We start from the raw sequence: 19,668 nt of genomic DNA, 5'->3' as shown, positions 1-19,668 counted from the left end.
CACACTGGTCAAAGACAGCTCCTTTCTGGTTTTTGAGCCTATTTCCTGTCATTTTCGATTGAAAGTCCCAAGCTGTTGTATTGGAAGCAATCATTTAGAAGGCCTGTCTCTGCCAAACCCTATCTCAGTCCTCATTTCAGAGTAGTAACAGTCAGCTCAGAGCCCTTTGCCATGCAGACAAATAGAGACATTTAAGATTGTTTCTTCCTCTGTGCATCACTTCACACTTATTGAAGCTTAATGTCATCTGCTCTTTCTGACCAGACACTCCATCGAGTCGTCTTCATCTGAAATTTCTCATAATCATCCCTAAACACCTGGAATACCCCATTATCAGTAGTGAAGTGTCCTTTTACTATTGCCTATCTTTTCTAGATCATTGCATAAAGCATATTTTTGTCAAGATAGAAGTTTTAAGTTTCCTTTGAGCAGCTCTTACCCTTTCATGTGATAGAAGAGAGACTTCAAGTAGGAGACAGTATTGTCATAAACATGTGTTTTGCTATTGCCCCCAGTATCACAAGATGTCATGGGTCATGTTAAAGGGAATGCTGCAGATGTTTAACAATAATTAAGGAAACTATGGATGTTCAGCTTCACTGAAAGATTAGTCCATTTTCTTTATATAACCTTAAAGACTTTAGACACCCAGGATCAGCAGATCTTGCCTGAATAGCAGACCCAACAGTGACAGAAATTGAGAGAGACTTCTGAGACTTGCTCAGAAATCAGTAGGGTGTTATATCAGATATAAAAATAATGTCCCTGGGTTAAGAATGAATAAGAACAAGTCCAGAGCAGCAACTGAGTGAATGGCTAACTATACGTGCTGGAATAAATATTTTCAATGGGTGTACATATGCTGAAATTGAAAACCGTACTTAAATGCTTCCCTGGGCCCCTTAAGGGATGGCAAAGTTGTCTGTGAATATTGAAAATATGTGAATTGTTTGCAGTGTATGAGTAGGGGTAGGTTGAAAATAACCTGTCTATCAGAATGCTTCTGACTCTCAACCTTGACTGATCATTAGTTGTTTGCTTCGTTTTCATGTATTTCTCCCAGAATCCCAGTTTGTTGCAGACCTTGTGGGGGTCTTCTGTGGGGTCTGTTTTGGCCCCTGCTGAACCTCATCAAAAAATATCAACAGCATTTTTTTTTTTTTTAAATAAAGTTTCTTAATCTTCTCCATTCCTTCCTCTCCTTCCTCTCCAGGAGATCCGTTCCACACGGCCTGTGGAATTTTGGCTTCTCGTTCCTATCTGGAAGAAAAACAAATTTCAAAATGCTGGAATTTCTCACAGATCAGAAATTCCTTTTTCCAGATAGTTCAACATGAAAGGATCCTAATGACTTCTGTGGCACTTTGATTGCCTGTGTAGGATTGTCAGATACAACAACACCTGTATGAAGGAGGAGGGACTGTACAGCAGCACACCCACCACCTTGCACAAGGTAAAGCACCCCTCTGCCCCAGAAACGATAGCTGGGGCTCCTGAACCTCCTCTTATCTGGTCCTTTGTTAAATCTCTTCTAGAATAATATCTCCTGCACTGAGTCAGTTTAACCTTTCCAACTGTAAAGGTAGTGGATATCTTCGTTAGAGACGGGATTCTCAGAAGTTCCTAATAGAGTCAGCTGTCACCTCTCAGCCAATTTAAGTGGGACATTTCAGCCCAAACCTGCTGGTAAAAGGGAATTTTGAGGTGTGCCAGAAGCCATTGTTCCTTCAGATGATACTTTTTCCCCAATATAAAAGAAAAAACAGAAGTGAGGAAGAGTGCAGTTAGTAGGAAAGGAATGAAAATAGTCCCAATATGTCCCTTTACCCAGTCCCTGAAGCTATTGTTTCCACTTTCAGTGTGTTATTTTTGCTCCATAAAACTGTCCACTCTCTAGCCTCTTTCTGATAAATTTCTCGGGAGAATGGAAGATGACTGAACTGAAGTAGAAGCAGGGATAAGTGGGGACAGGAAGCTCAGTTTATATGGGATAAAAAAGGAGAATATAAATCAGCCCAGAAGAAATGTGCAGGGTGGCAAAGCACAGGCTGGGGTGACGAGGGGAGGGAGATCTTGTAGGGGTTCTGCTCCTCTTCTGCTGCACCCTCTCAATACCGGTTGTGACCGTGCACACTTAATTTTTGAATATAGGTATGACATTCTCCGAAGTATGCACTTCCTGTAGTCATTTCCCCCAGTACGAAGAATATGTAACAAGCTACAGTGTCACTGTTTCTAGCTTTTTAATTTCTATCGTAGAGGATAGTCAAGGCTTACACTTATACAGATGAAAAAGGCACCGGAGAAAAATTGTAAGCATTTTCTTCCATAAATGACAATGAATTGCCTTTTCTTTGTTGGAAAACAGTAATTAAAGTAGACATAGCTGATGTAATTTGTTTACAGCACCCGTAATCCTATGACAAAGTCAGTCACAAAATGTTATTAGAGAAGTTGAGTAGTCAGGAAGGAATGATAAAATAATGAGCAGTGGACAAAAAAAGAAATCAAATTATTTTCAATATGTCTTAAGGGACAGCAACAGGTACCTCAAGGTTCAGTAGTAAAATTTAACATACTAATTTCTGGAAAGACTGAACAAATAGGAAGCTTGCAGAGTTTTGCAGGTGTAACTTTATTTTATTTGGGTTACTCACGACTGGGGAAAACTGACTTATCTCAGAGGGATCCAACTCAATGGGGTCTCAGTTCTGGAGTACAAAGGTGATGCAAGAAATGGATAGTAGGAGTAAATAAGGAAGATCTAGTTACAAGAAAAAAAAAAAAAAAAGAAATTCCTCAGCTTTGTGTAGGTGGTTCCTAATGATGTACCAACATGCACAGGATCTTTGTTGGGCAATGTTGTCCAAAGATCTGTTCTCTTAAGTTGCATGGTAAAATGAGTCTCAGAAGATAAGGCTTTCTTGGGAGAGTCCTTTGGGCCCAAGAAATCCCTTTTGTAGGGACCGTGGTGGTCCTGATAGCCAGGGCTGTGCTGGCACCGTGCACGTTCCTCGCGTGGCCACCCCATGTGCAGCAGTTGTGGTTCCACTGCCGACACTCAGGTGGAGGTGCAGGAGAGGCACATCTCACCCGAAACACCAGCAGCCCTGGTTTAGAGCACGCTCACGTAACCGTCAGAAGTGAAGGAAGATGAAGGAACTTTCGCAGGTAGTGGGGGTCCACCTGGTTGTTTCCCTGTAGCTCCTCTCTGTCCTGCTGTGGATTATCAGGGGAAAATACCAGCAGCGTGAAACAGAAGCTGCTTTAGATGGCTGAATTCAGGCTTCAGTCTGCTTTTATCCAGACCTAGCTCCCTGGATTTCAATTATTTTTTTTCTAATTGACACCAGTACAAAGAGGAGAAAATCAACTGATAAAAATCTCTTCCAGTAAGTAATCTTGGAGCTGTCTTTGCCATTAAAGTCTCTCTTCACAGCAGGGTCTTAAGAAAGTTCAAGGAATGCATGTCTGTAGATTCAGGAACAGGCACAACAAGTCTAAGTGCCTTCCTGAACCAGTGTCTTAAAATAACTCCACCAATGGCCATTTGTGCAGTGACATTTTGGAAATGTGCACTGCTTTATTAGAAAACTAGACTGTGAATACCAGGCAATCTACTGCAGTTCCTGGGATGCCAGCCCAGAATCCCAGCAGCCTTCCTATTTCAGCATAGTTCAGAAAGGCAGTTTTGAAATTAAAATCTTCATATGAAATAATAGACGTTGGGAGATGGGATGCCTCATAAATTGAAAAATGTCAGTTGGTTTTGCAGAGGCAAATGAGAGGTTGTTTATTTATTTTCACCTCATAAACATTTCAGAAGGGATTCTAGCACTTTGTTAAACTGCTGCAATATTGGAGTCTTCCAGGCTTATTTATACATACCTAGTAAACTTCCAGAAGTAGCCAGATTGCCTGGTTTTACCACCCCACAGCTGGTGACCGGGTTTGTTATTTTTGTTGTTGTACCGGATTAATGTTCTGATAGACAAATCCAGGTAGGGTGAGCGCATTAAACGCAGACATTAGTTCTCTGAGGAAATGTGAGAGTTCACCAGCTAAACTGTCCAGTCCAGGTGTACTTGTCCAAAACAGGCTGGTGGTTAAATGTCCAACCGTGTGTATCCTTTCTTTTGCAGCTGCAGCCAGAGCTCTGATTTATGTTTGGAGATACTGGCTTGCATTCAGAATCCATCCTATCAGCAACTCACAACAGAGTCACGCTCAGCGCAGTTGGGTCTCACACTGGGTTCAGGATTTGCAGAGGACTTGCTGTAAGGCAGGATCCCAGCCTGATGTGTTGGCTCAGCTCCAGTCAAGGTTATTGGCCAAAGTCTCAGCTGCTGGAAAGCTGAGCTGATTCAAAGTCCTTGTGCAAATCCATGCGGCTCCATACTGTGATTTGTTTCCACTTGGTTTCAGGGTACTTGTGCTCACTTGCCCCACTGGATACCTGCTTAAGCTGGTGGAGTACGGGGGTGTTTCCTCCAATTTCAGCTGGTCTCAGAGTCTTCCAGTTCTCCTGGACCACAACTTGATTTCGGTTATGCCAAACTAAATGTTACTGAGAACAGAGAAGCTGTAACACCGATATAATACTGTGAGATAAAAAAAAAAAAAAAAAAGGCTATTTATTTTCTACTTTATCCACCACCCTGTCCTTATGTGTTCTTGTGTGTCCTTTACCCTGTCTCAGTGCAGTGGATCAGCCACAGGTCTCCTGACCCATGTCTTCCCCATGAAGTCAGTCTGACTGCCGGCGGGGTAAGCTCCGGAGCCCCCTGGCAGTGGTACCCAGGGAACCTCTGCTGAGCACCCTCCCAGATGTGTTTTTAAGGTAATATCAGTTGTTAAGCTTTCACCCAGCGAAAGTCAGCGTGAGGCACTGAACTCAGAGGTCTTGGGCCAGTGACAGGGAGATAAGTGTCATGGGCTAACAGTGCAAAAAGTTTTTGCATGGGTGTTAAGGGATGTGTTCGTGACAGACACCAGGCAAGGTTAACCATCTGGACAGCATCTCCTGTATCCTGTATCTGTGGGTGGTTTTTGTTCCATTATTCTTGTTGAGCCATATACCTCCCTCATCTGGAATATCTCCATTGATTTAGTGAATTTCTCTGGATTTTCAGCAGCATAAAAGAACATTTAGTTCACGGCTTATAATACTGATGTTGCCTCAGCCGTGCAAGGACCATGGCAAATAGGCCAAATACAAAGTTGGGGTAGACAAGGATATCCTCCACTGGAAATTCTGGGGACGGATTTTGCAGTCCTGAATATCTGTGCAAATCAGACCTAGTCAGGATGTAAGCCAGCCAGAAAATATGCACAGAATGGGTGTGCAAAATGAATAAGAATTCCATTTCACTGGGGCTGAGGGGAGGTATGGCATGGCAAGAAGAGAGAGCTATGATACAGAGTGCATGTGTGGGGATACAGCTGCGTGAAGAAAAAGGAAAAATAAAACTGCAGAGATTTATGTTATCTGTGGATGTAGCTGCTAGTGTTGTGGTGAATCTGTTGTTGCTACTACAGCCATCTGTAGCATGCAAAAGGGGTGAATCACGGCTGATGGTTTCTAGAGAAGCAGTTAGGAGAGTTTCCCTAGTTCCCAGCTCTTTGGAGGTCAGTACCTAAAGCTGCGCATTTCGTTCTTTGTGGGAAGGAAGGAACAAGAGACCTGCACCTTGTCTGCAGAGATCTCCCTCAGGTGTAGTGCTTGCTTCTCCAGAAAGCTGCCCTGACTACCTGGGTGACAACGTTCAGCATGTTGCAGTGGCTTTTGACAGGAACATGCATCTGTCCTGCCAGTTCTGTAATCCATGTCGGTTGCTCAGATTTAATGTCCATCATCCTGCTGTGCTGAGGACTGACTGTGCATTGCTGGACAAGAAGTGTCCCCCCGTCCTCCCGCTGGTAGGTGTGTGCTCCCTGCTACCCAGGGCGGGAGGGGAAGGGAATGTGTTAATGTTTCTGTAACGAGAAGGGGGATTTTTCCTGGCAGAGCTTTTAGGTTTGCTTCCAGAATGTGTACAGTTATCATTTATGCTCCTTTAAATTCTTTCCTTTTCTCAGAAGAGGTCAGTGCATAGAAAGAGAATTTGGATTATCAGGCTGCTGGCACTAGCCTGCATTTTCCATTGTGTGTGCCTGAAATACAGTTTGGTCTTGTACCTCTCTTCATTTGTTTACTGTTTCCCTTCCCCTCTTCCTGATCCCCACAGTAAGTTGTTGGACTCCTCTCTTCATGATAAATATTTTAAAATTAAATGAGACATTAAATCACCTTTACAATTTATTTGAAAACCTTAAAATTGCACATTTGATCTCCTGAAGTGTGAAGAGTCCAGTGAAATGACCAAGACCAAGACATATCTCAGATCCTCAGAGCACTCAGAAGACACCAGATCTGGGTCCTTGCTACTGGAACAAGAGATTTGAAAATGTCAGGTCTGATCCTTGATGTCCCTGTAAGCTGATCTCTGTGCAGATGGGGAAGTGCTCAGCATATTGTGCTGCCTCTCCCTCTGTGTCAATACAGGACAGGTGGCACCTCCCCACTTTTTCTGTTGCTGCTCTCTTTAATGGGCTGCAAAATCAGGCCCTGATTGTAGGAGGCAGTGAGCAGTGAAAACAGGAGCAAAGGGACCAGGATGCTGACTGAGAGCATCAATTCAATCTTTTCTGTTCAGGGTTTCTGTGCCCTTCTAAACAGATTGGTGCTTGATAGAATAGGACAGGACTGCTCTGGATTGATCTGGATTGCAGAGCTTTACACGAGGATGCTCTTCCACCCCTCTGAGCTTAAACATCTGTGGTATTGAGTATCAGGGCTCCTGACTTACTTACATGAGTCAAGTATAGCAATTTTAAATTCTGCACTGTGGATTCAAATCCAGCCCCAAGCTACAGCGAACAGCAATTATCACTGCTTCGTAGCCAACTGATGGGTTCCCGGGGAATGAGAAACCTAACCCATACCTTTTTGAACCATTTTTAATGTCATGAAAAAGGCCACCTTGGTTTATGTGAGATTGGCCTGGTGAGGTTTGTCTACGCAAGGCTGTCTGACAGTGTGTGATATATTCTGCTGGCAGCTGCTAGCACAGTGGAGAAAAGGGTCTGCTCCCTGCACCCCCGCACTGAAGGCTTGGGACTGGGGAGGCAGGGGATAAATCTTCATGGGAAATGACCAGGGATGCCTGTGATAGGATGATAAAAAGTTGCATTTCCTAGGAACCAGTCCTGTTTCAGAGCAAGCAACGGAGATAATGCTGCTTCTAACTGCTGTTTGGCTCTGAAAGAAATATTAATGTAAAAATAGACCAATTTAGAAATAACTATCTTCCCCCAGCTAGCTGTCATGGCAGTGAAAGCCCCATAGCAGAGCGAGTCCCAGAGCCAAAGTTATTTCTAAACCGCTCCTAATTCGTGGAAACCAATTTGCAAAATTTTGAGTGGTTTGGGAATAAGAAAAGTCACTTTACAAATCATTGTCTGCTGCAGGAAAGGCAATTGTCATAGACCCAAAATGTAAAAGCACAATATGGTTGTCTTTTTCAGTGTATCAAGCCATGTGACAAATTAGAGGGATACCAAATAACATAATTTCAACACAGTCAAACAGATCGTGCTCCGCTTGCATGGTGATTATCCTCTCAGTTTACACAGATCTTTGCACTCCTGTGGTGCTTTAATAACATCACTTTAAAACCCTGACATTTTGGTAACATGAGGAGCAGTGAATACTCACAGCACCTACAGTCATCAGTCACTGTCAGCTCCAGGCTGAGGTTTCTCTGCTTTCTAACTATGTGTGCTTAGCCTAAACTCCTTTTTCTGATGCTGTATTTGACAAAGCCCCCCCCAGACAACCCAGAGAGCCTCTGGTTTGTACATCCAGCTGCCTGAGACCTGACTGCCTGTGCAGGTAACAGGCTAAAGGAGAGGTTTCACGGTTCAGTCAAATGCTGTTCATTAACCCTGGCTGCACCCAAGGGTAACGCAGGTTACACTGCAGTATTTGCATGGCAGTCGAGCGAGGGACCTGCTGGAGATGGAGGGGAAGGGGAAAAAAAAAACACTGAATAATAAAAGACAGCCATTGGTCTGAGGAGCTTAAAGTGCCAGGTAGAAAAAGGGATGGAAGAAGGGCAGGAATGAGGTGCATCTGGTAGTGTCTTTGTGCCGTAAGTGCCTTGAGGAAGGGTCTGATTTTTCTCTCCATTCACTCCAAGCAGCCAGGCTTTGATTTTGTTCATGCTTGTGAAAATCACAGATAACTCCACTGACTTCAGTGCGATGCCAGCACATTTTGTTATCAGGGCTTTTGACTTCAGAGCAGTTATTCCACTTGTAACCTGGCTGCAGAGAATCTAGTCCTGTACATGGGATGGGAAGTCGAGGACTGGCAGGCAGCTGGCTGTGTTTTCCATTTATTGGCTCCCTGCTTGATCCAGTGACAGCCAAATTCAGTTCTCAGTGAAATGGTCACTCTCTGCTCCTGACAGCACTGGAGGTCTCCAAGCTTTTTAAAGGAGCAGGACTTACATCAGTGGCATCATTACACATCCAGTAACGTCTGTGTGCAACCAGTGCCATACAGCCTTAGCAGCCCATGGCTTTTTTGTATTCAGAACGCACCTTCATCGCTTACTGTCATTATTTGTAATTTTATTGCAGTATTTCCAAAAAAAAACAACCCAACCATTCCTTCCAGTTTTACCTTAAGTACATCTAGTGTGCAAGGCACTGAAAACCTCACGATGCCATTTTGTTTTCCAAAGATAACTGGGCTTGGCTATGGCAGGGCAGTGCTACAGTGAGCATAGATGCTTCGGACCCATGAAGGATCTACTTGTGAACCGATGCCCACGTTACTGTGACATGATGCCATCAGTAGCCCACTTCTGTATCCTCTCCTGTCTAGTCACTGGAGCTGTGTGCTCGGTGGCAGTGCTCTTGATCTGGGGCTGCAAGATAGGGCTCAGAGTGCTTAGTCAGTATTATCTGCTGTGTTTCGTTCCACTGGTTGGTTGGTTTTAAATGTATTTTGGATGCCTAATAATTCCAATAAGAAAATTCTAAAAGAACATCAGAAAAGCCATCCACAGTATTTAAATCACTATGTTAATGAGACTGAGCTCATGCGGCTAAGAGATTGCAAATCATTTTCAGATGCAGTCAGCGGCTTTTTTTGCGCTTGTCTATGTCCTCCCGTGACCATTGCTTGGAGAGCCATGTACACACTCGAAGGATTTGCTTTGAGGGGAGGGCTCAAATATCAAAGCAGAAAAAAAGCATTCAAACCTAAAAGCTGACCATAAAGCCCAGCACATCATTTTCAGAAGCAGAACATTATTGTTACTCTGCTGACAAACTTCTTTTGAGGGCAGCAGCACAGTCCAGCACCATTTTAGATTTGTCTTGAAGCCGCACGTAACCAAAATAAATATATGGTTACATAAGAAACTATATTGCATTCTTGCTCCTGGGTTCCAAGTCTAATTGTAAAGTAAGCACAACTCCTCTGTGTCTGCACTTATGGAGGTAGAGGGTCAATCTCCTCCCACATGCAAGCCAGTTGATTCACACCTGGGATAACCTGACCAGCCAAGTGGCAGGAAGATGTTTTTTCCCGTCTTCTAAGGACTGGAAGGTGGAGGCCCTCTGCAGAGATGGACATGAGAAGGACAGGTAAGGAGAGGCACTGAGCAGGCTCAGGCGAAGAGCTCTGGAGAGCAGCTGCATTTCAAAGAGGGCAGTGTGTGGTTTTTGGACATAAGCCAGCTTGGTGCGAGTAACTGAAGCCTGGAGGATTACATTGCTCATATGAATCAATAATGATTTATATAGCTTCATTAGCATGCCAGCAGCAGTGCCTATAGTTATAGTGACTTAATGCCGCACATGATACAAGCCTGCTTTCTGCTGCATATGACTAGGGAAAGAATTATGTTGAGAAGCTGTGACAAACCTGCACTTTTAGAGCTAGGCTTTGAAATTTGGCAGGGGATAATTATACTTCTTTGCCCCTAAGGTGTTGTGAAAATATATGAATCATTGTTTATTTCCAAAGCACTTGGACACTACAAATTTAAATGGGAGAGAAAAACCCACGAAGGAATCTGGTTTACTGAGATACTCATGAAAATTCTCATGAAAGACAAACTTAGGCCTGCAGAAGGGAAGGATCTGGCAAAGTGACTGACGTGATGACGTGATGCAGAGAAGGACAAAGAAACATACAGCGAGAATAAGCAAGCAGTCCTAGGACCTTGTGCTTTCTGAAGTTGGCAGTCTCTCAGCATTAATCAGGTACAAATTGTTCAGTTCCATGCACAAGGGACTGGATAATGTTTACTGTCCTGTATTCCGTATGAGAACAAAATAAGAAGTTCTTCCTGGCTTCTTGGTTAGGCTAGGGTACTGCAGCAACAGAGGAAAAAAGCCGGTAAGGTCCAAGATCCTTTGTCATTATGTTCTGAAGAGGACTTTATAGCCCCTGGCTGTAGGATGCTATATACCACTCAGTATTCTGTCTCAGTTTCTAAACTTGTAGTGTACATAGCAGAATAATGTGTGTGTGTAAGCTCATAAAGAAAGGACACCACAGCAGAGAAAATAAATTAATTAAAGTATGTGAGGCATCTAGGCAGCAGGAGAGTGATTTCTATAACACCCCTTATGGAAATGATTGTTATCAGGACAAAATCCCACACACTAACAGAGGACAATAAGATAATTACCTGTGAAGAACAAATAAAAGTGATACCTCCCTCAGACAACCGAAGTATGAAATCTCTTTACAAAGACGAACATTATCATCAACACTGTATTACACCTGTGGATAGTAAGGCCCGGAGAGCTTCATCCAAGGATATCTAGTCAAGGCAGAAGTGAAGGTGAGAACAGCCCCGTGCACCAGCACAGTCTGAGGGCTGAGCTGCTGGAAAGCAGCTTTCAGAAAAGACCTGAGGGTCTTGGTGGACAGCAAGTTGACTGTGAGCCAGCAGTACCCTTGCAGCAAAGAAAGCCAACAGCATCCCACAGTGTGTTAGTGTGTGCAGAGGTCTGGGGTGCTGTGTTCCCCAGTACAAGAGGGACGTGGACAAACTGGAAGGGCCACAAAGATAATTAAGGATTTGGAGCACCTGGTATACATGGATAGGGTGGGACTGTATGGCAGGGGTGATCAATGTGTATAGATACCTGATGGGGAAGTAAAGAAGACAGTGCCAGACTCTTTTCAGTGGTGCCCAGTAAAAGTACAAGAGGCAACAGTCAGAAATTGAATACAGGAAATTCCACTTAAACATAAGAAAAATCTTTATTTTATTTATTTTTTTATTTATTTACTGTGACAGTGACTGAACATTGAAACAGTCTGGAGATTTTGTGGAGTCTCCATCCTTGTGGATATTCAAAACTAAACTGACCAAGCTCTGACTGAGCTCTTTTAATTGACCAGGCGGTCTCTCCGGGGGTCTCCTCCAAGCTCCACAGTGCTGTGATTCTTTTTTAACAGAATCCTCTCTTGAATAAATGTAATGGAATAAAGTCTCCTGAATGCCGGAGCAATGTTCACAGTGAAATGTTTACACGGATCCTGGACATCTGCTCTTTTTCAGCTCACTGTTGCCAACAGATATATATGTTCAGGTGTGGGGCTGCACATGCACAGGTGGTCTGTGCATGTGTGGATACCTGGAGAATCCCAGCATATGGAGGCAAGCCAGAGCCTCCGGTCAGCCTGCCAGAGAAAAAAAATTAAATGTGAAAAATTACTAAATTCCACCTAGACGGAATTTCCAGCTGGAAAAAAAGAGGATGTATCTGGCGAAACCTGGATATGAGCTATTCCTGCCTCCAGGATCTTGTGCTAAGTCTCTGCACAGAACAGTTTCTCCTTGAATAAATACCTACTCAAATAATGTCTTCACATACCAGAAACAGTATATTCATCATTTGATTGCAGTGGTGGGTTACTTGCTATTTATCACTCTTTGTACTTTTCCCTATAAAACCTTTTGGCAATTCCAGCCAAGGAAAAGAAATGAGGGTATGTAGTTGTGTTTATACATAAAGGCTTGCTGCTTTTGTGACACCAACACATCCAACTTGTGAGGACTCAATTCCTTCAGTTGTACCACTGGTATAATTTACACACGTTGCTTGAGAAAAATAAGCTGTGACAGAAGAGAGATTGGTCTGAGAGTTATTTTTACTGCTTTTTATGATAGCTGTGTCATATAGCTCTCTATGAGTTTCACTGCTACCTGCAGAACCATGGCTACAAAATATATGAATGAAAAATGCTTCGGGTTGGGTGACCTTCCAGGCAAGAAAGGGACAAAATAATCGAGGCGTTGACAATCAGCACAATCAGTAATTTGTTCCTGTAACAGCACATGGATCTACTCTAATCAGCAAGTATCTTCCTCCTGCTTCATACAGAAGTGCTTGGTCCGTCAGATAGCTCCTGTGCAGCAAGCCAAATCAGCTCCAGCCCGGACCGTGGCCACCTCTAGAGGGCGGTGATTGACTGATTAATGTTTGTGCTGTAATTGAAAATGATTACTGGTTTATCCTGGATTAATCCAGTTATGATGCTGCAGCCGTTTAGCAAATTACAGCTTCACCGCAGAAAGCTGCAGTGAGTCCGACAAGAAAACGTCTCTGTCCAGTTGAAATGATAGAGGAAATGTGGCCAAGTAATGTAGCAGAGTTTGGCCAGAACATTAGGATGAATTTACATACTGTTGTGAGATCTTTAATTATCAGAAATACCAGAGACCTTCGCTTCTAGAACATCTTTTGCTTGTGAGGTCCCTTGCAGGAACCAAGCCATAAGTACATTTAAACCAGAGCAAAACAGGGAAGGAAATCAAATCAGTCTGCCTCAGTTGCTCTAAACTCCTAGGTTTTTGCTAACAACTTGTTCCTGTTGGCCTCCAGCATAAAATGGTCTCACTGTGCAAGCTGCTGTTCCAGGGACAGACTTACCAGGAATGGGAGGACAGTACCTGCCTTATTAACATTATTTGGTGGATGTGAATTGCTTCCAGGGAGAAACAGCTGCCCAGCCCCACCTGCGTGCCAGGTAAGAAATGAGTGGTGACATTTGCTGCAGCCTCCTGTGATGTTGTGAGCGGTCCACATGTAGCCTTGCCCAGCTCCCTGACCACTCCTTATGTTTGAAGAACATCACTCATCTTCCTCTTTTCCCCTAGACCATCATCAGCATTTTGCTGTTTAGCTGCTTGCTTTAATTCTTCTGTATCCTTTCTGCCACTGCCAACGAGCCAAACTCCACCTTGCTTCTCAGCTCTGGACAGAAAAGGGTGAACATTTATGTTAAAAAGAGGTGTGAAGTAAGGACAGACATACTTTTTCTTCTTGTGAGCATGTCTTTGAATTCAAGCTGCTGCTGTGCATTCAGTGCTGTGCTGCATTGCCAGGTTTGTAATTAGCTCGGGGCTGACGCATGTGCTCTGGAGCCAAGATGCACACTTTGCTGCTCTGTGGCACTGCACCATGCCACAGGGGTTCGTGGGTCAAAAAGTTTATTTCAGTGGCAGGTGACATCAGCACACACGTCTTTGTTTGACAGGAGAGGCAGCGTGAAAACATCATAACCAAGCCCTCTCCCTCTTAGTACAGAAAGATGGGGCTGCTTCTCTGTATGGTGTCTTTATATTGAGCATTGACTCCAAGTAGCATGGCTACAGGGGATGGAAACACAGTCTCCTGGCTTTCATTATTGTCTTGCCAGTTTGAATTAGTGCCAGGCTGGTGATGGCTCAGAGTGATTGCTGTTTGCTTAGTACTTTTGAGACCTCTTTAGATGGTTTTGTTGCCCTGTGGACCACTGTGTCCGTAGCACAAAAGGCCCCGTCACTCTTCCTGACCACCTTGGGCCATGAGCCAGTGGCATGGGCACAGAAGATAAACTGTATTTTTTTATTTCCAAACACATCTTCCTGCGTCATAGCATGACTGTTACAAAAGAAGCTTGCATTTAAATTAACTCTCCTTGTTTGGGATTTTTTGCTTTGGTTTGCCAGTACTTTTTATGGATTCTTAGCTGTCGTGACCCAGAGCATGTCACAAGCACTTAATTATGGCACAAAGGACCTCTTAAAAGTATACACAGAAAGACTGCTTGTAGGAAGTTTAGCAAAATGTTACTGACTTCAGTTTTATACACTACCTCCACTTTGTGGGCTTTGCTTCTCAAAATCGGTTAGCTGCAAGGAGTCATCTTAAATGGAAGTGACACAAGAAAAGCTACTTGGATAGCTTACAGGTTTCAGAAGAGCTGTGCTAAGATAGTTCTTCCTTCTGAGGTAACACACACCTTTAATTGGAAAACATGTATGCACATTGTTAATGTAGAGTCTCTTTTCCATAGCTCTGTCTTTCAGTGAGTCGTCTGCTCTCTGTCTCTGTGCGTCTACGTGAAAGTAGGTGGGAATAGCTTGCTTTCTGAAAGTTCCTCTTACATATTAACTGAGAATCCATGATAATTATTCTGAAATGTCTTCTCTTCTCTCAACAAGAGATGAACAGCAACAGAAGTAATATTCAATGTTCTCCCTGAACCAGTGATGTAAGTGTAAAATGCTGGGTTTTGGTTAACCTGGTTGAATGCTATTCCACTTTCAGATTGATTAGAATTGGGCCCATTTTATCAGACCAGTTGTTTGTCTCAAGAAATAAAAATAGACTGAAGGTACCATAAGTAAGAATATCTCAGCTATTTAAACAGAGCCATATGAATCAGTACTGGCTGATTCAAGTACCTAACAAATACCTAACTTGTGGAGATCAGCTCTTTAACAAAAACAAACAAACAAACAAACAAACAAAAGCTTGTAGTTTTTTACTTGAAAAGAAAAAGAATCTGTGATTATTTCTTAGACTTTTGAGTCGAACATTTCAAAACTAGAAACAAAATATACTTTTTCTGACTTCAGTGTTGTCCTTATTTCCCACACTAAAACCAGAACTGTATTTCTAATGCAGGACTGTATTGCTAGTGAACTAGAATGTTCACTGAAACTGAAAAATCCCAACACTCAGCGTGTCAATTCCCATGCTTTTATTTCATGCCAATTCAGGAATTCTTGAGGACAGATCTACCGCTTTGGCCAGAACACCTTCTGGACCCAGCACCGTTCATTTTGATTTATTAGTGACAAATGTGTGACTTTATGTGAGTAATCAGTGATCACTGAAAAGGACAACATGATTTGAAGAGGCTGGAAGGCAGGATTCCCGTGAAACAGTGAGAGAAGGGGAAGGCTTCTGTGACTTAGATCACAGTGATCTGACAGTATTGGCACAGGTTTTGGTGAGAGAAAACAAAGATTAAAGGTATGATACAGCAAAACCAGCAAGTATACGTCACCATAATTGTGTGTCATTCCTAAGACTTTAAAGACAAGGTCTGACAAACTCAAATATAGTTTCTACAGGCAAGGCTGATGAAGACCAAGACTGTTCAACACTTACACAGGTGAGCCCTTGCTAACACCAGTTCCTGAGTTGAATAAGAACTTGTCTACTGAAGGAGTTAAGGAAATTTTTGAGCCTGAATAATTGATTTGCAAACTAGTGTTCAAAAATACAGAATGAGTATGATGGCAGCAGGGAGGCAAGCTTGTCTTTCTCTTGAAGGGTGACAAAAAGAGCTTCAAGTGTTGTGCCTTCCCTCAGGCAAAATCAAATTTTTTTTATTCACTTAGAGTTAAGACAATAAAGATTCCTACCAAACTCCTGGTTGCCTTAACTTAGTTAAGTACGTTGGAAGTATAATTAAACCACAGCAGTGTTGAGCACATCTGTTCCTTGGGCACTCTGCCAGCTGAATAACCACCGTATACATTTTTCATTATCTGGGAAGCTTCTTTATCAGTCTTCTCCAGAGGGTGTCAAAAAGATAGCTGTAAGTTGTTGCTAAATCTAAGTCACTTCAGAGCAGGGAATTGCAGGGAATTGACTGTTAACACTCTATTCCTCTTTTTTTCTTTTCTTCTTTTTTTTTTTTTTTTCCCAGAAAAAAAAAAAAAAGAGAGAGAGAGAGTGCTGGTACCATATATGCTTTTCTAAGGTCATCAGCAGCTGTTCTGGTCAGAGTTCCTGATAGCTGTGTGTATCAGTATCCATTTCTGAATTCTTTTTGGCTCTATGCTTTTATAGGAAGAGAACAGTGATACATTAATATTGAAATAGAGAAAGCCTGTATTATTTATCTAAAAGGAAGAGCTACGACCTCATAGTAGGTCCAGGTGGTAGAAAAGTAACTGGAGCTTTGTTACAGGATCATCAATCAGCAGAGGGTGTAAAAGCAAGTTTTTTGACCTAGTCTTGGACATCCTCTTGGAGTCACAGCAGCTGATAACATGGCTGGATTTCTCCTCCTGCTTTTTCCCCAGCCCAGCATCCTCCTGGCTTGTGAAGCACTGAGTCCCAGCTGGCTGAGTCTCAGCCATGCTCCAGCCTTCACTCTTTGATGTGAAATGCTGAAATGCCTAAGTTACAAGCATTCAGTTCTCTGTGCTCAGCGTTCTCACACGGGTACAGCCTGTGTATCCTACCAGCCGTATCCACATCAAACGTGGTGGCAGAAGGGAGCCCTGCAGAGACCTTACTTAAAGAGCCTGAGATAAAACCTGTAAAAATTTCCCCAAGAGGAGTAAATGCTGGTGAGTGCCACCTTGTGTCTGTCCAACAGCAAAAAGAGAAAGAAAGAAACCAAGTGGATAGGGCTGCAGTTGCTGCTCAGCAACACCTCATGGTCATAGTAGCAAAAGTACCCCATACGTCTAATAATAACTTGTGATTATACCACGCTTATCTTTTTTTTCCTGAGATCCTGCTTGCCTGTGTTATACAGATCAGTCAAGTACTGCTGTGTCCTTAGACTTCAGGCACCCAGCCTTCACCTAAAGCAGGTAGTCCTATAAAGCTGAGGCAGTTCCAGTGCTCTTCCAGTGGCAGCATTTTGAGCTGTGTTTCACAAGTTCAGTGCTGTTTGGTCCTGTGGTTTTGGTCCTGTTGCAGTTCTTGTATCCACAGAGCCCATTTGGGCTCCTGCTGCTGCCACTACTGCTCTGTTATACCCTGTAGTGGAAAACAGTCCTAACCTACATGCTACAGCGTGACGTGGGTGCTCCTTAGCTAATGTGTATTTTTGCAGCACTAGACTAGGCCATACTTAAAATATCTGCCTGTACTGAGAGATGCTGTAAAAATACTTGCTTTATAGCTCCTTGTCTTCTGCGGCTATACAGTTGCATTGTCTTCAGGATCCAAACCAGCCTCTCATTCTCCATTTGTTCTTATTTCCTGATACCTCATTCAGGGAGTGTGGCGAAAACATGCCCTGCAATGAACAATCCTGATTTGGCACTTCACGTCAGCTCTGCAAAATTCTGCTGCCATCTTCATCTAGGAAATGAGCTGTGTTAAAATATGATTAACCTCTTGCCTTTTTCTAATCACTCTGATCAAGACAGATGATGAAATCCAAGGCTCAGCTCCTGGCTGGCACATTTTCCCACCTAATGCAAAGCTACATTTGAAATTTCCTTTTATTCTCTGTTGCTTGTAGGAAGGATTTTGGAAAGTCAGACTAAAAACTATTTTGAAAGTATTGTGACTATCTGTTAAGAGAATAAAGTAATTATGAATAAACTGCTAAGGAGACGCACAGGTTGGAATTGTAGACCCCCAAATTGTTCTACAATTTCTAGATAGACTCTTTCTAGTACACAGGCAAAGAGAGAAAGAAAAGTTCCTCTGGTACTGCCTAGGGGAGATACTTTCATAGCTCACTGCAGTCATTTCATTAACTGAAATAAGGTGTCTGAAAGATTTAAGTTCTTGTGATTTGCTTTTACAAAACACACTCCTTTTCTACTGCTTCGCTTACAATATTGTTGCTCTTGTAAACATAGTAATTAATTTCTTCCCAAAGTAAATGTAGTCCTTCTGAAGTTATTTCTGTTGTCCCCAGGAAATACAATTTTATATACATATATATATATATATATATATATATTTCAGGACATAAGGTTTCTCTACGGCAGTTTGCAGAAATGAGAGGTTAGAGAAATGATGATGATGCTGAAAATATTTCCACTCCCATGGCTGTCTCATTCTCTGAAAGAAGAAAAAAAAAAAAAAACACACAACACACACACACACAACAAAAGCCTAGACCTTTAATTATAACCTAATCATCTTGATCACAGCAATAAATGTAACAAATGTAAGGCAAGTATGTGTGTGAGAGTGCAAGACAGAGGAAGGTTTAGGGCAAGGATCAGTGGAAAATCTTTAGAAATGATGTAAGAGAAAGCACAGGCAGGGATTGGAGTTTGTAGCCTACAGCAGAGACTATAAAAACTCTGAAAGAAAGCTGAACATTAGGGATAAGTTAAGGGAAAGAACATAGCAGGACCATTAAGGTTGGGATTGCTTGTATCCAATGCAAGGTAAGATGAGTGAGGACAGAGAGGGGTTTGGGATGTTTGGTGTGTCTTTGTGCTGTTTACTTCTCTGCTTTCTTCCCTCCTGTGCTTTCTTCCCTCCTGTGCTTTCTTCTTTTATATTTTTTTTCTAATTTTTTATATTATCAGGCATGCACAAAGTGCACGCATGCCCATGTCAGAAGGGAAAAGTATAGCTTCTTTTTCCAGTTTGAGATTAGGCTAATAAGGTGCCTATCACCTAGTATTTTTGGTACTAAAATTGAACTAATAATATTCTGTGGAAACTTATTTCCTTCAGTTAACCAGCCAATATTTAAACAAGATGTGTCAGTGCATTTTACAACAGTGACTAGTTGCTTTCATGCTTTTGCAGCGCTTTGCAGTAAACTGCTGTCTGTTTTTATTGTTATGGATTTTTCTCTGTGTGTCTTATTGTCAAATGCATAATACTTCTTAAAATAAGCTGAAGAACTATGACAGAATAGTTCCTTTGCATTACTAAATATTATTTGCAGTAGACAAGTTAGCTGCATGTAGTATGTTGTAAAATACAATATAAACAATTGATTTAGGGGAATATTTTTGCTTTAATTTATAAATCTGCCAAAAGATTTTATTAAGTCCCGTATTAGATAAATGTCCCAAATTAGAAAAATGATCCAGATTCCATCACATTCCTGCAATAACAGAATAATCCTGCAAAAACATTCCTACACTAACAGAGTAATTATCATTATCCAGTGATCTGATTACTTCAGCTTTGTACCACTGTAAATGAAGTCAGACTGATTCAGTGATAGTCATTTGTAATATCTCCATTCTGGGTTCAAAACTATTTCACCATTTCTTTTTGCCTCCCAGACTGGAGTCATACAAGTAAATACATGTGTATAACCTTTGCTTTAGATGTCCAGAGGCTACTGTAAAGTTCAGATCCCACTAATTTTCGAAGCAGAAGCACACACTACCTTTAGCTTTCCTTAGTTGGTTTTTCAATTTGGAGTGACTGTCCTCTCATGGGGAGTGCAGAGCTGAAAGCTGAGGACCTGCGAGGACATTTTGTGCCCCAACTCACTGATTCTTTTAGGGAGCCTGGGGCAAATTATTACACTTATCTATCTCTGCTCACCTGTGTTCAAAATGTAACTCAGCCTACTTTTCTTGT

At 42.3% G+C, this 19,668-nt stretch overlaps 1 protein-coding gene across 4 annotated transcripts in view; it reads left to right on the top strand.

The window, feature by feature from the left end:
• OSTN (osteocrin) overlaps positions 1–19,668 on the top strand; it is a 94,531-nt gene that overhangs the window by 61,566 nt on the left and 13,297 nt on the right. For 2 of the 4 annotated variants that reach the window (XM_040567117.1, XM_040567120.1), the window contains one exon: positions 12,997–13,105. The exons of 1 other annotated variant lie outside the window; for it this stretch is intronic. The gene's annotated coding sequence lies outside the window, so the exon portion shown is untranslated. Of the gene's footprint in view, positions 1–12,996; positions 13,106–18,372; positions 18,507–19,668 lie in introns of those variants that run through there. One more of the 4 variants, XM_040567116.1, reaches the window with a different exon arrangement.

The sequence above is a fragment of the Cygnus olor genome, chromosome 9 (genome assembly GCF_009769625.2).
Source record: "Cygnus olor isolate bCygOlo1 chromosome 9, bCygOlo1.pri.v2, whole genome shotgun sequence".
NCBI classification, from domain to species: Eukaryota; Metazoa; Chordata; class Aves; order Anseriformes; family Anatidae; genus Cygnus; species Cygnus olor.
This window is presented reverse-complemented; position numbering and strand designations above follow the sequence as displayed.